Below are 13429 nucleotides of genomic sequence, written 5' to 3'. Positions count from 1 at the left end.
TCTACAAAATAGAGAAACAACAATGACTACCTTACAGGGTATTTTTGAATACTACAATTAAGTTATTGGAAAACCAAAAAAGGAGAGTCTTGACCTGGGATTGAATTATTTGGAACGTTTATTCATGGTTGTGTGAGGAACCAGGGGAAACAAAAGAAAACTAGCCTGTGTCTTGGGGATACAATGGGTGGTTAGCAAAAGTAAGGCCTCCAATATTGCAGTGGAGGGAGCAAAGACAGTTCCCTTTGTTAGACAGACTGATCCTCCTGAAGAACACAGTAAAAATGTTGAACTATGTCTGTATATTGCTGTGTGCTGTTATATATTTAACAATCAGCTTTCTAGAAACAAACAATCTAACCCTAATTTGTCATGTTTGTCAAATTTCATGGTATAAACACTCCCACCATGACTGATTTCAAGGTACCAACATGATGTTACTGAACTTGTAGTTGGGAAGAGATGTTAAGAGATGTTAACAATTCAGTCTTGAGAGCCAGTAGAAATCAGCTCCAGCACATCACTGTGTGTGTGTGTGTCTGTGTGTGTGTGTGTATCAGATATTGTGTCACCTTAAATACATGGAAGTGCTGAAAAAATGCTATAAATTATCAGACTAAGATCTAATCAAGTTAGGCATTGATGCTGCTTTGAGGTCATTAGTTGAAGCTGGTGAATTTGGGTTTGAACTATGTGCTCTCCTGAGCTTGGGCAATAGCAGACTAAGCCTCAAGCCCATATAAGTTGAGAAGTCTAGTGAGAGACCGTATCACCATAAAGGGACCCTAACAGCTAGGTCTCCAGTGTAATCAGAAGTAATTCCACCTCCTCCTCCAGCCTCTGGGGACTGAATGTAAATTTGTCATTGAGCTAATTAAAAGGAAAAACAAAATTGCTTCTGAGAAGGTTTAACCAATAGCTAGCCCTCAGATGGGCAGTTCACATGAGCAGTTCAAAACACTTTGTAAACCCAAGGTACCCCCACAAACTTGGCACAAAAAGATGCAAATTATCTCTTGGGGAGTACACCTCCATCCCAGCCCTCAAAGTAGACCCACAAGCAATTTTGAAAGAAAAGTGAGCATTGTACAATAAAAAAACGCATTAAGTACAGAAGGAAATATGGCACTGTGCATGAGACCAGCGGAAACTACATAAAGCAGAAATAGTTCCCCGAAGACTTAAAATATTGGAATAGAAAACAAATATGGTTATTAGGTTTAAAGAAGTAAAAGAAAAACATAAGAAAAAATTCTAAGGAACCAGAAAACAAGGGATTACCAAGTATATTTTAAAAAGAATCAAATAGAATTTATAAAACTGAAAAATATAATACTGTAAATTAGTGCTTCTTATAGTTTAACAAGCGTAAAAATTAGCTGGATAGCTTGTCAAAGCATGGATTCCTGGACCCTACTCTCATAGATTCTGACTTAGTCAGTCTGAGGTCAGGCCCAAGAACTGTCATTGCTAACAAGCTCTGAAGTGATACCACCACTGCGGCTCTGAAGACTACACTGTGAATAACACTGCTATCTATACAAATACCCAGTGGATGGATTTGACAGCAGTTTAAATCAGCTAAAGAGAGAATTAATAAACTAGACAACAGGTCAAAAGCAATTATTCAGACTGCATCCGGGAAACACAAACAGGTGGAAAATATAAAAGAGAGGTAAAGGCTTATGGAGACTAGAATATGAGAAGAGAAATAAAATGTGGCAGAGGCCATATTTGAAGAGAATAATGATTGAAGATTTTTCAGAAGTGATGAAAGATACAATTCACAGATTCAAGAAGTCAAATAAATCAGAAGTACAAAAAAAAAAAAAAAGGAAAGGGAACAAACTTTGCTCCTCAGCCAGCAAAGTGTCTGGTTGGTTACCTTGTTTTTGAGGGATGTAACTGAGAAGAACCAAAGTGCAGCTGTCTGAGCATGCTTCCTCTCTGGAGCTGGTCCACGATTCCTTCAGCTGTAGCTTTGCATCATTAGAGAGTTCAGGGATCTTGGAGGGCTGGGGTATTGCTTTTCCTCTGATCTTGGCAGGAAACAGGGAAAGGGAGTGTGTGTTCGCTCAATTCGTTCTACAAAATCTGGGGTTGAAGACTGTGTCTTGCTTATAGGAGATATTGTGAGAAGATATTCATTTGTCTCTTGAATCACACTTGAACATGGGGGTAGAGTCATATTCATTTCCCTAAGGCTCCCATACTGTGTATGATCAGAATTTGGTGTACTCATAATTTAGGGGAGTTGCCTGGATATTTTCTTCCTCCCATGAATGTGTTCCAGGTGTTAAGGACTATCTGGACTGGATATTAAAGGCTGTATATTAAAAGGCTGTATCTTCTAAACGAAAATGAATTCTATTATTTCACACACATTTTCAATAAGTAACAAAAAAGAAAGATTTTCTGTTAACCCTCACTGGGTGGAAAAATTACATTAACAGAAAATTCCCTCCATTGAGGCACTCTGACTTTTATTTCAATTTGCTTAAATATTTATCTGTCTACCATCAAAGGACTAGAAAAGTGTGTTAGTTATAAATAAATGGAAGCAACTGAAAACTAGCAGAGAAACTTCTCTCATCAACCCCCATTAATTTTAGTAAATTAATTTTATGTCAGAATAAAATCTATTTTGGTGATGTCATATGATGATAAAAATATTACTTAGCTAGAATAGTATAACTCATTGAAAAGCATCATTCTTTAAACACTTTGTTAAATAAAGATTTATTGATTATTGCAGACTTACTATTTACTAGATACTTATATAAGTGCTGGGGATATAAAGATAAATAAGAGAGTAGATTTCTGCCTCTGCTATGCTGTTATAACTGATACCAGACTACTTCTCCTGCCATAATCAACTATAAAACTGGACAGAATATATAAGGCAACTATTTGTAGGCATTGGACAACAGCCAACCTAACACTGCAATCCTAGGGACAAGGGAAATAAGAGATGAGCCTCATAATTGTCCAATTCTTCCTGGAGACAATTTCCTGATAATGGTGCAGAGAGCTGGTGTCTGAGAAGACTGTAGCGGCCTCACTGAGCTAAGGAAACTGAGATCAAAGTTCGAGTCAGCTGAAATGGCTGGATTCTGCAGGATGAGGCATCAGAGACAGGGAAATATTCAGGGTGGGGACCCCAGAAGTCTCTGTGTGTTATCCCCTATGAGTTTGTGGCTGAGGATTGGGCTATATGCATGCAGGGTGGAACCACCCGAGACTCACTACAGAGTAGAACAGGGACACTAGAGGATGAGCATCTCCGGGAAGAGCAGTGCCAAGGAACATTGGAATTCTGGCCCTGCTAGAGTAGAGATATCATCTTAACACCTCCATAACACCCTCACACCCAGCTGAGACACTAGAAAGCTCACATCTTAGGAGTAAGGGCCACAACCTAAAGTAAGGTCTACACTAGACCCTCCCTAACAAAGCCTAAAACCAAAATCCAACAGATCTTCAGAGGAGAGAGTTTGGATGTTGAAGCACTTGGGAAACAGGTTAGGCTTTGCATGAATCTTGATAACAAAGCATAAAACCAGGTTACTCCAGTACACAATGACCAGCCAGCAGTTGAACTGTCTGCTAACCCAAGAATCAATACTCTTCAGAAGAAGATGACAGAATAGAGTCTCTACGATGTATTAGCAACAATGTATTCAGTAAAGAAATTACTAGACATACAAAGAAATAGGAAATTATGATCTGTAGTCAAGAAGCAAAGCAATAGATAGAAAGTAATCCTGTGATGGGCCAGTTATTGAGCATATAAGACAAGGATTTAAAAGTAAATAATTCGAATCCATGCTCTCAAAGTCATTGTAATTTGGTAAGGGAAGCGGATATGAAAAAAAAAAAGTGTGGTGAAGCATGAGACAAACAATGCTAAAGTTTTGCAGTTCATAGTATAGTTTTGGCACAAACAACATAGTGATCAACTCTTTGCAGTGGACTCAAAAAGTGTTCACAGACAAAGCTGAGATGGGTCTTAAAGGTTAAGTAGAAGCTTGCAAAGCTGTGAAGGGCTAATAGTACAGGACTGGCTGAAAAATAAAAGGATATGTGTAAAGGCACAACGGCCTGAAACAGTGGCCCTGTCAGCACAGTAGTGGTTAAGAACACGATTCTTCATCTGAAAAATAGGGATAATAATAATACCTACTTTTTTTGTTGTTGTAAGGATTAAATGAAGTAATCCAGGAACAGTGCTTGACTCACAGGAAGCACTCAATAATTTTAGTTATTATCTTGGCAAATTGCTTGGTGTATTTTGGAAGGAGCTATGTACATCAGTATAGCTGTAGTATACATATGGGAAAAAAGACTTAAAGCCTTGTATGGGGCCAAAGCTCAATGAAATAGAAGGCGTGAAATTTCCTAGCAGTGTTGGTGCTCAATCAGCTCAGGGCAAATCAGCTTTTACAGGTTCACTCTGGAGAGGCAAAGCTAGAACCAAAAAATGAATCAAGTGCATTGTATGGGGCCTACGGGAAAGACAATGGGCAGAGGGCAGTTATGCTTTCCCCAGTGCAATAGTGTCAATTCTTCTCTATGTGAAAGGCTAATAGACAAAATCAGGGTCACTATCCAAACAGCTTCGAGTCCAAAGAGAGGTAGTTGCAAATAGTGGCTGCAGAAGAGAAATAAGGTCAACACAGAGTAAAATTGCCAATTAGCTCAATATAAACCAGATAAAATGTACCCTTGAGGACATAAACTGGATGCTCTGTTAAGAAAAATAAGTATGATCAAGCAAGTAATGACTGATAAAAATTGAAGTGTAAGTACTACCAAATTCCCCTGGTGGGTAAAATGTATCTTCCTTTCTCCTAGAAAAAGTTTTTAGATGATTTCCTAAAATGACACTTTGGTGTTAATATTTTTATTTTTATTTATTTTCTTTAACGCCTAGGCCACAGGACTTTACTAACAGGAACACAACACTCAATTACAAATGTTTCTATTCTGAACATAAACCCACCTCTCTCCATCCATCAAACCTTAATTGAATGCCAGGGCACCGCATCATGTCCTGAAACATTTGAAATTTGTCAAACAGGAGAGAAAATGAATCTCTGAGATATGGGCTTCCCTTAAAAAATGACTTGTTCAAATTTAGAGACCATCTGGAGAAGGACTAGCCTCTTTATCTACGCCTCCACTTGCTCATTCGTCAACTCTTCTCCCTGTGCTGTGAGGGATTAAAAAATAAGTAAATAAATGAGAGGAGTTCTAGCCTCTGTCCTTAAAGAACTTTTGGTCTTTAGTTTAACATTCTACCAGTATAAGGTATAAATGAACCAGTTCGATTTCTGGTTAATTGCTCATGTACCCCCAACTATATAAATAGCTCAGATAAAAATAGCTGAATCTATTATGCTAATCACAAAATAATAACTTCAAAACAAAACTATTTATTCATGTTGAACAATGGCCAGCTCATTGCTGATAATGTTCATTATATATATGTATTATTTATATATGCAAATATGAAAGGAATTCTGAGGTTGCAGATTTATCAGCCTAACCCACATATGCTAGGAACAGTTTAATAGCAAAACCTTAGTCTCTGAAGGCAGAGAGTTCTTTGATATGGTTACACAGGAAGTATCATAGAATCAATGACTTTTGCACAGTGGGAAAACAATTTCAGTTAGAATTCAGCTTGGAAGTTTTTCTCTATCGATCAAAAAGCCTGAACTAGTTGTAAAGCCCTTTCCATTGCCACAATACTCTAAGAGAGACAGCAAGGAGTATACAAGGAAGAAAGAGATATAGCTATAAAGTGCTGGGGCAGAATTCAAAATCATGCCAGATTTACTCAGAGCCCACATTCTTCCTCTGTGCTTCTCCCTGGGGGAAAGATCATGGGCTCAGAAAGGTATGAGGTTGAATCCTAGCCCTTGGGCACATTTCCTAGCCCTTCTGCCTTTCATTTCCTTCATCTTTAAAATTCCAATACTTAGCAAAGTACTAGGGATGTAGTTGTGCTTAATAAGTACTTGTTGAATGAATGAATAACCGGAATGAATAATAGCTAATTGTGAAGTCGTGAAGAAATTAAAAGAAATATTATTTCTTTTATATTTGTACAATGCTTTGCACAAAGCAAGTGCCAAATAATTGCTCCTTTCTATTCACATTTCTTAGGGAAAGAAGTCCTACTTTATACTTCTTTTGATTAATCATAGTAGCTGGCATACTACTAGAACAATAAAATACATCTTTATTGGTTATTTAATAGTACTTATTTTATGTAACAATAATTGGAACCTGGGGATTTATGTCAGGCTGATGTATGCTGAGTATATTATAGTAATCTAGGCGAGCAGTGTTTAAGACACGGGCTGCAAACTGCAGGCTGTATCTGCAGATGTGTTTGATTTGGTCATGCACAGTGCTTTAAAAAAATGGTATGTATTTGGATGTCTTTAGAAGCCCATATGTGCTCTGCTTCTACCGTAGCCCCCATAATTTCCTACTATCTTATAGGCTAAGTTCATGAACGGTTCATTTCTTTCACCTTTCTGGCTGCTATATGCATTTAAGTGTGCATCTCTGGTTTAAAACTAAGATAAAAGTATTAAGAATTGCACTAGAGAAACAGGGATATCTCCTTTGAATGAAGCACAGGTGGAGAAAAGCTTTACTGATGATAAGTGCAAGCTGAGCACCGAAGGATTGCTAAATATCTACGTGTATTTTTTTTTTTTGAGTGAGGAAGGTTACACCTGAGCTAACATCTGTTGCCAATCCTCCTCTTTTGTTTTGTGCTGAGGAAGATTGGCCCTGGGCTAACATCCGTGCCCATCTTCCTCTACTTTATACGTGGGATGCCTGCCACAGCATGGCTTGATAAGCGGTGGGTAGGTCCGTGCCCAGGATCTGAACCAGCGAACCCCAGGCCGTGGAAGAGGAGTTCATGAATTTAACCACTATGCCAGAGGGTTGGCCCCTCAAGGTCTATTCTTAACTCCTACCACATATTAGTTAACTGAAAATCCATAAATTTTAGGGAAACTAAGGAAATTCTGTTAGATGTACTTTGGTAGAGCTCATAAGTCTGATCCGATAATTTTTAGACAAGGTGTAAGTTGACTCAAGATTACTTGTAAGAATGAAATGTATGTGAAGACAACCAGGTAATATTAACCTCAGAAAATTGACATGACTATTAAAAAATAAGGTTCCAATTTGACCAAAATTATGAAATGAGGATAATAAGAATGAAAAAATATGTTTTGATCATGGAGGCACATCAGAAAGTGGCCTATCTCGAGTTCAATAGAAATATTAATAACAATTGAGTCATTGAAAGTGCTCAGCCAGAAATATGCATATTAACTATAAAAGGAAATGGAAATAATGCAGACTTTAATATTATCAAAATAAACTTCTACTTATATATTCAGTCAATTGAATGCAGTTTGTTGTCTTCAGTCTTAAATTGACTACTTAACTTGGAAGAAAACGTCAGAGTTTCCTTTCAATTTTAGTAGACTCTCTATGTTTTATAAGTATGGAGCAGGTTTGTTTGCTCTCATTTAAGACTCTCATTTAATTTTAGAAGAAAATTCTGTGATTTAATGTGAAAATCGAGTTTTGTATTTCTAAATTAATCATCATAAACTTTATTATTTTTTTTTTCATAATTTTGAATGAGAGCAAGAACCTTTATTTTGTTCACACATGTATTCTAAATTTCTAAAGTAGTTGCTGGAACATATTTATTGAATAAATGAAACTGTATCATTCTCATGATACTATAGCAGGGTTTCCCAAATCACAGAAAAATGAGAAAACAGTCCATCCATTGAAAGGATTGCTTTTAATTCTATAATTGCTATGGTCTGAATGTTTGTGGCCTCCCCCAATTTACATATTGAAATCACACTCCCTAAGGTGATGGTATTAGGGGTGGGGTCTTTGAGAGGTGATTGGGTCATGAGGATGGAGCCATCGCAACTGGGATTAGTACCCTTATAAAAGAGGCCCCACAGAGCTCTCTAGTCCCCTTCCACCATGTGGGGATACAATGAGAAGTCTGCAACCTGGAAGAGGGCGTTCATCTGACCACACTGGCACTCTGATCTCAGACTTCCAGCCTCTGCAACTGGGAGAAATAAATTTCTGTTGTTTATAAGCAACCCAGTGTATGGTATTTTATTACAGCAGCCCGAATGGACTAAGACGTTAATTATATACTTTCTTCTAATTAAATCTGCTAATAGATTATGGTAGGATTTATTTGTTTGTTAGTTTAATGATTTTATATGGAAAATAAAATCTGGCCATCGTGTATAACTTGGGAGGGAAATTTCGTTGGTTAATTAAATCACAAAGTCTGACTGCCACAGCTTTCTAGCAAAGAATACAATGTGCTGTCTTCTGTTATCAGGCGACATTTTTCTTGACCTGTTAGTTCTTTGGACAACACTTGCTTTCAGCTTTTAATTCTTTTTCCCACCTGTAACCCCATGTGGTCTTAGAGTCTACTCTATGTGTTTGAAATGTCCTCTTGGATAAAACACCTTTCATTCCTACTGAAGAATTTGTTTTTTCCATTAGCTTATATACTATGTGAAAAAGAATGACATGGTGTATTTGAGAGTTCCTGAGTTCTTAACAGTTTTTCGCCTATTATAGGTGCAGAATGAAGTTTGTTTATTGAATGAATCAATGGGATGGACTGAACCAAGCCAAGGAATAATGAGAAGATGGAGATTGGCTTGTTTGGTGCTCTTACAACAATTTTTTTTTTTAATTGTTTTAATGCCCCCAACAACCCTATTCAGTTAGAAATGGTGTTATTTCTATATTATACTTGGTTTAATACTGAGGCACTGAAATGTAACCCAAGAATATGAACAGCTAAGTACCCCCAATCTGCAGTCAAAGTAGTAAAATCTAAGGCTGGAACTGAAGTTTTCTTACTGCCTATCTGTCAAACCTTGGGCCTTGCTATCAACCCCACACTAATGAGCTTGAAGCAATGCAGAGAGCCACAGGAAGCTGTGGAGGGGTGTAAGGAAAAGTACAACCACTGAGGGTTCAGAAAAAAAACAAGTGCCTTGAGAGACAGAAGTTTGAAACAACTAAAACAAGCACCACTAAAAAGGTCCTTGTTTCTGGAAGGAAGGGAGCTCTGAAGAGGAGAAAATTACTGTTGTTCAGCTACCAGAAAGTCAGAAATAGCTTTATTTGTCTGGATCTATGGCTTGACTGGTGAAATTCCCAAAGAAGGTACATTTTCTGTATTTACCTCTGTTTGATAAAAGTTGCCTTGACAATACAAAACAAACCAACACAGAGACCTTGAGGAAAAATCTTATGATACCTTAAAAATTACTTGGAAAATAATTATAAATATTTTAAAAATTAGAGAAATATAGAGAATATTCAAATAATCACATAGGTAGCTACTCAGACTCAGCTTATGTTAAAAGTTTGTCACATTTGTTTCACTTTTCTTTTAAAATAATAAAAAAATTCTAGTTTTAGTTGAAGCCCCTTTCAGCCCTAACCTGAACTCATTTTTCTCTTCTTTCCCTGGTAAATTGGGTGTTTATTCTTTCCCTACTTCCAATGCATACGTTAATAATATAAAGTTGTGTATGTTAAAAATCTTTCTGCTGCAATTGCCTTTTTTCTTTACCATAATATTTTTGAGGTTAAATATTTTGAGGTTAACATAATATTTTGAGGTTAGACACATGGATCCAGTCTATTTAATGACTTGTTGTGTAGTCGTCCATTGTATGAATATGCCACAATTTGTTTACCATTTTCCTACTCCTGGGAGTAGAAGTAGGAGTAGGAGTCTTGGCTATTACCAAAAAAAAGCTGCTACAAATATTTTAGCACGTCTCTTTGTGCATATATGTAAGAGTTATTTAGAAGTGGAATTGCTTGGTCAGACGGTATGTGCAACTTGAATTTTGCTTCATATAGATAAATTGTCCTTCAGTGTGCTTTTACTCTAAAAAAGGGTTCCTACTGCTCTATATTCTTTCCAAGATTCAATATGATCAGAATTTTAAAATTTTGACAATATTTCCAATGTGAAATGATATCTCATTGTGATTTTAATTTGTGGTTCTGTGAACACTGATAAATTGTCTCACTATAAGTTTATTAGCCATTTTATATAAATTTGCCTTTTTATATCTTTTACCCATTTGTTTTTTTCTAATTGATTTGGAGGAGTCCTTTTTATATTCTGGATTTTATTCTAGGAAATATTTTTGTATGTTATTATTTGAAAGAAAGAACATTATAGAAAGTCACTATGACCAAAAATTGGCATCTATACTGTGAGGAGTTTTATTTTTTGGCCCCCATTTGACAGTGAGACTGCATGAGACCACCATTTTGATGATGGGATTTTTTTTTTGATGGTATTTACTAAAGGACGCCTCTGTTTGAACTCAGAGAATGGACTATAAAATTTCGGACAATATTAATCTGTTAAAATTGGAAGTTTAAAGTTTGTACACTCTTTGATATGAATCACCCTCATCTAAAGGAAAGAAAAGCTTAGGTAAATGAAAAATGCCAGAGAGGAGGACACATTGCCAAATCACCCACCATGGCTGTGCAAGTGCTTCACTGCTAAGTAATTTCAGATTTTGCATATTAGGAATTACAAATAAATTTAAGTGTCAGTGATGCTTAATTTTATGTGTCAACTGGACAGGGCCACAGTGTCCAGATATTTGGCCAAGTATTATTTTATATGTGTTCTGTGAGGGTGTTTTGGGATAAGATTAACATCTAAATCGGTGGACTTTGAGTAAAGCAGATTGCCCTCCATAATGTGAATGGGCCTCATCCAATCAGTTGAAGACCTTAACAGAACAAAGACTGACCTCCCCTGAGTAAGAAGGAATTCTGTCAGTAGGTAACCTTAGGACTTGAACTGCAACATTGGCTTTTCCCTGGGTCTCCAGCTTTCCAGCTTACCCTGCAGATACTGGACTTGCCAGCTTCCATAATCATACGAGCCAATTACTTAAAATAAATCTCTCGTTCTATATACATATCCTATTTTTTCTGTTTATCTGGAGAAGTCTGACTAATACAGTGTCCTTTAATATATGATTACTTAAGGAAACACGTTTTCCCATTATCAGAGCCTATTATATATTTCTTGTTATAGCTGGCACATTGGACCGAAACTATACTCATGTCTTCCACTTTTATTTGGAAATGAAGATCTCCCATAATTAAGTGTCTGTAATTATTACTGATTTGTGGTTGTTAGAGTCATAAAGATGGAAGGCATCCCAAGAATTTATTAGGACCCGGTAGAGGCTTTACTCCCATATCCAGGCTGCAATATGCGTTAAGACATAACTTGGAGCTGAGGCCAAGTTGACAAAAAGGTGTCAGTTTGCAATGCTAATTTCTGATTGGTGGTGATGGCCACCAAGAGGGCTGAATTGGGAAAAATTCTGTCACCATTTCTGACTCAGTGAGAAAAAGGCTGTGATTTGCTTGTGATATTTATTTTAAGAGGCAGAGGAATACATATGCTCCATATTTGCCATCTCTGGCTTAGGCCTCAGGCTAGTGATGGGAAAGAAATTCTCCTGGCTCACATGTGAGACAGCCTACCTCTCCAAGGCCAGGAGTGCCAAAATTCTAGTTAGTATTAATCAGTTTATCGTTTTCTGAGTGCCCCTTGAGAATGTGCACATTTTAAGATCCTGGTCAAGTATTTTACCATTGAACCATAACTAATAGAAGAGATAGTCACCTAAGTAATTTTATTATGTCCCATTTATTGAATAATTACATTACCATTACCATACCCCAGCAATATATTTGCTTTAAAACAAAAGTACTGAGATTCTTTTGAATTTTTATAATATTTTCAACCTAATTTATGATAATAAGATATTGCTTTGTTTGTTAAGATGTTCATGAGTTTATGGCTTTAGGAAGATTGTAGCTACTTGAGGGTAAGACTGAGCCTTTTGCTTCTTTTGATTCCTCTATAAGAGCTCGATAAATAGTGGCTGGATTGAGCTGTTTCCAACGGGCCATGGAGTCTTAGGTCTTGAAGACTCTGTATATAACTGCAAAAAAAAAAAAAAAAAAAAAAGGCCAGAGTGTTCTTGGCATCACCAGGAAGTGTATTAGAATGAAAATAGAAAGTATAATGTTACCCTTGAGGAAGAACATGATCTGATCACTACACTTCCAGAAAGCTATAACTGACCTGGAAAGGTGACAGAGATGGGCAGTTTGGGGTTGATAAAGCTTCAATGAGAACAAACTAAAATGACTAGTGTCATGACTCATTTAAAAGCCTTTGCTACCAGAGAAACATCAATAATAGGGTGTAAAGAAAGAAGATTCTGGTAAACGGACTGTGAGGACCCCAAGGAAGTAGCTTCTATTGGACCGGATTCCTGAGAGATCCTTGGGGCTGGATGGCAAAGGATCCCTGGGCCTGGTTGGCATATGTAGCTTTATCACAGATATAGCCATCAGTGATCCTGAAGGAATGAGGAGATCACTTCTGCCTTTAAAGACTCAGGCCTGCAGTAACAGACTCTGGTCTTTTAAGATGGAAAAGGCCTAGGTTGCCTCCAAATAATCAAGGCTATTTTGCTTCATATCTTTGTTAGAGCAACCAGCTGGCTTTAGAATTTTCCACTCAGATTCTATCTTTTATTCTACCCAGCTTGCTAAACCAGGCTTAATTCTGAAATGTACCTGCATCTAGACTCAGTGTCTCCTCATCTGTTATTGCTACCATAAGGGAATAGGAATTTCCTACTCCTTGGGTCACTCATACCCACATCAATGTCGCTGTCATTTTTGATCCCGGGAAGTCAATCATGTCTTTCTTATGACAATGTCTTGGCCTTGATCTGCTTCAGTCCGTCGATATTTTTGGTCACTTAGCTTTGCCTTTATACCCAAGACAGAAATGAATACTCTTTTCTCTACAAAGAGAAAGGGAAAGTAGGATATGGATGAATCTATAAAATTGTGATTCATTCACCAAGTTCCCGAAATTTAAGAACTAGGGAAGTATAATTATGCCCCTTTCATAGCAAGTAGCATGCCCAAGGAATATTATCATCCCAGAGTTGTACAAAATAGAAATAAAGAGAGCCCCAAAAGAGTTTGAATCAGGTAAAGAAGGATTAATGCATTATTTCACCAAAGGAAATTTATCTCATCCTCCATGTTTATAACATGTGAAGATGATATTGAAGGGGAAATAGGCTTGTTCACTAAATGCAACTGTTGACATTAAGCTGAATAAACAATTGCTTTATTTATTTATTTATTTTTTTAGAGAAAGAGAGTCTTATTTTTTTCCCCCAAAGCCCCAGTAGATAGTTGTATGTCATAGTTGCACATTCTTCTAGTTGCTGTGTGTGAGACGTGG

This window comes from Diceros bicornis, chromosome 4, assembly GCF_020826845.1.
Source record: "Diceros bicornis minor isolate mBicDic1 chromosome 4, mDicBic1.mat.cur, whole genome shotgun sequence".
In the NCBI taxonomy this organism is placed as follows: Eukaryota; Metazoa; Chordata; class Mammalia; order Perissodactyla; family Rhinocerotidae; genus Diceros; species Diceros bicornis.
This window is presented reverse-complemented; position numbering follows the sequence as displayed.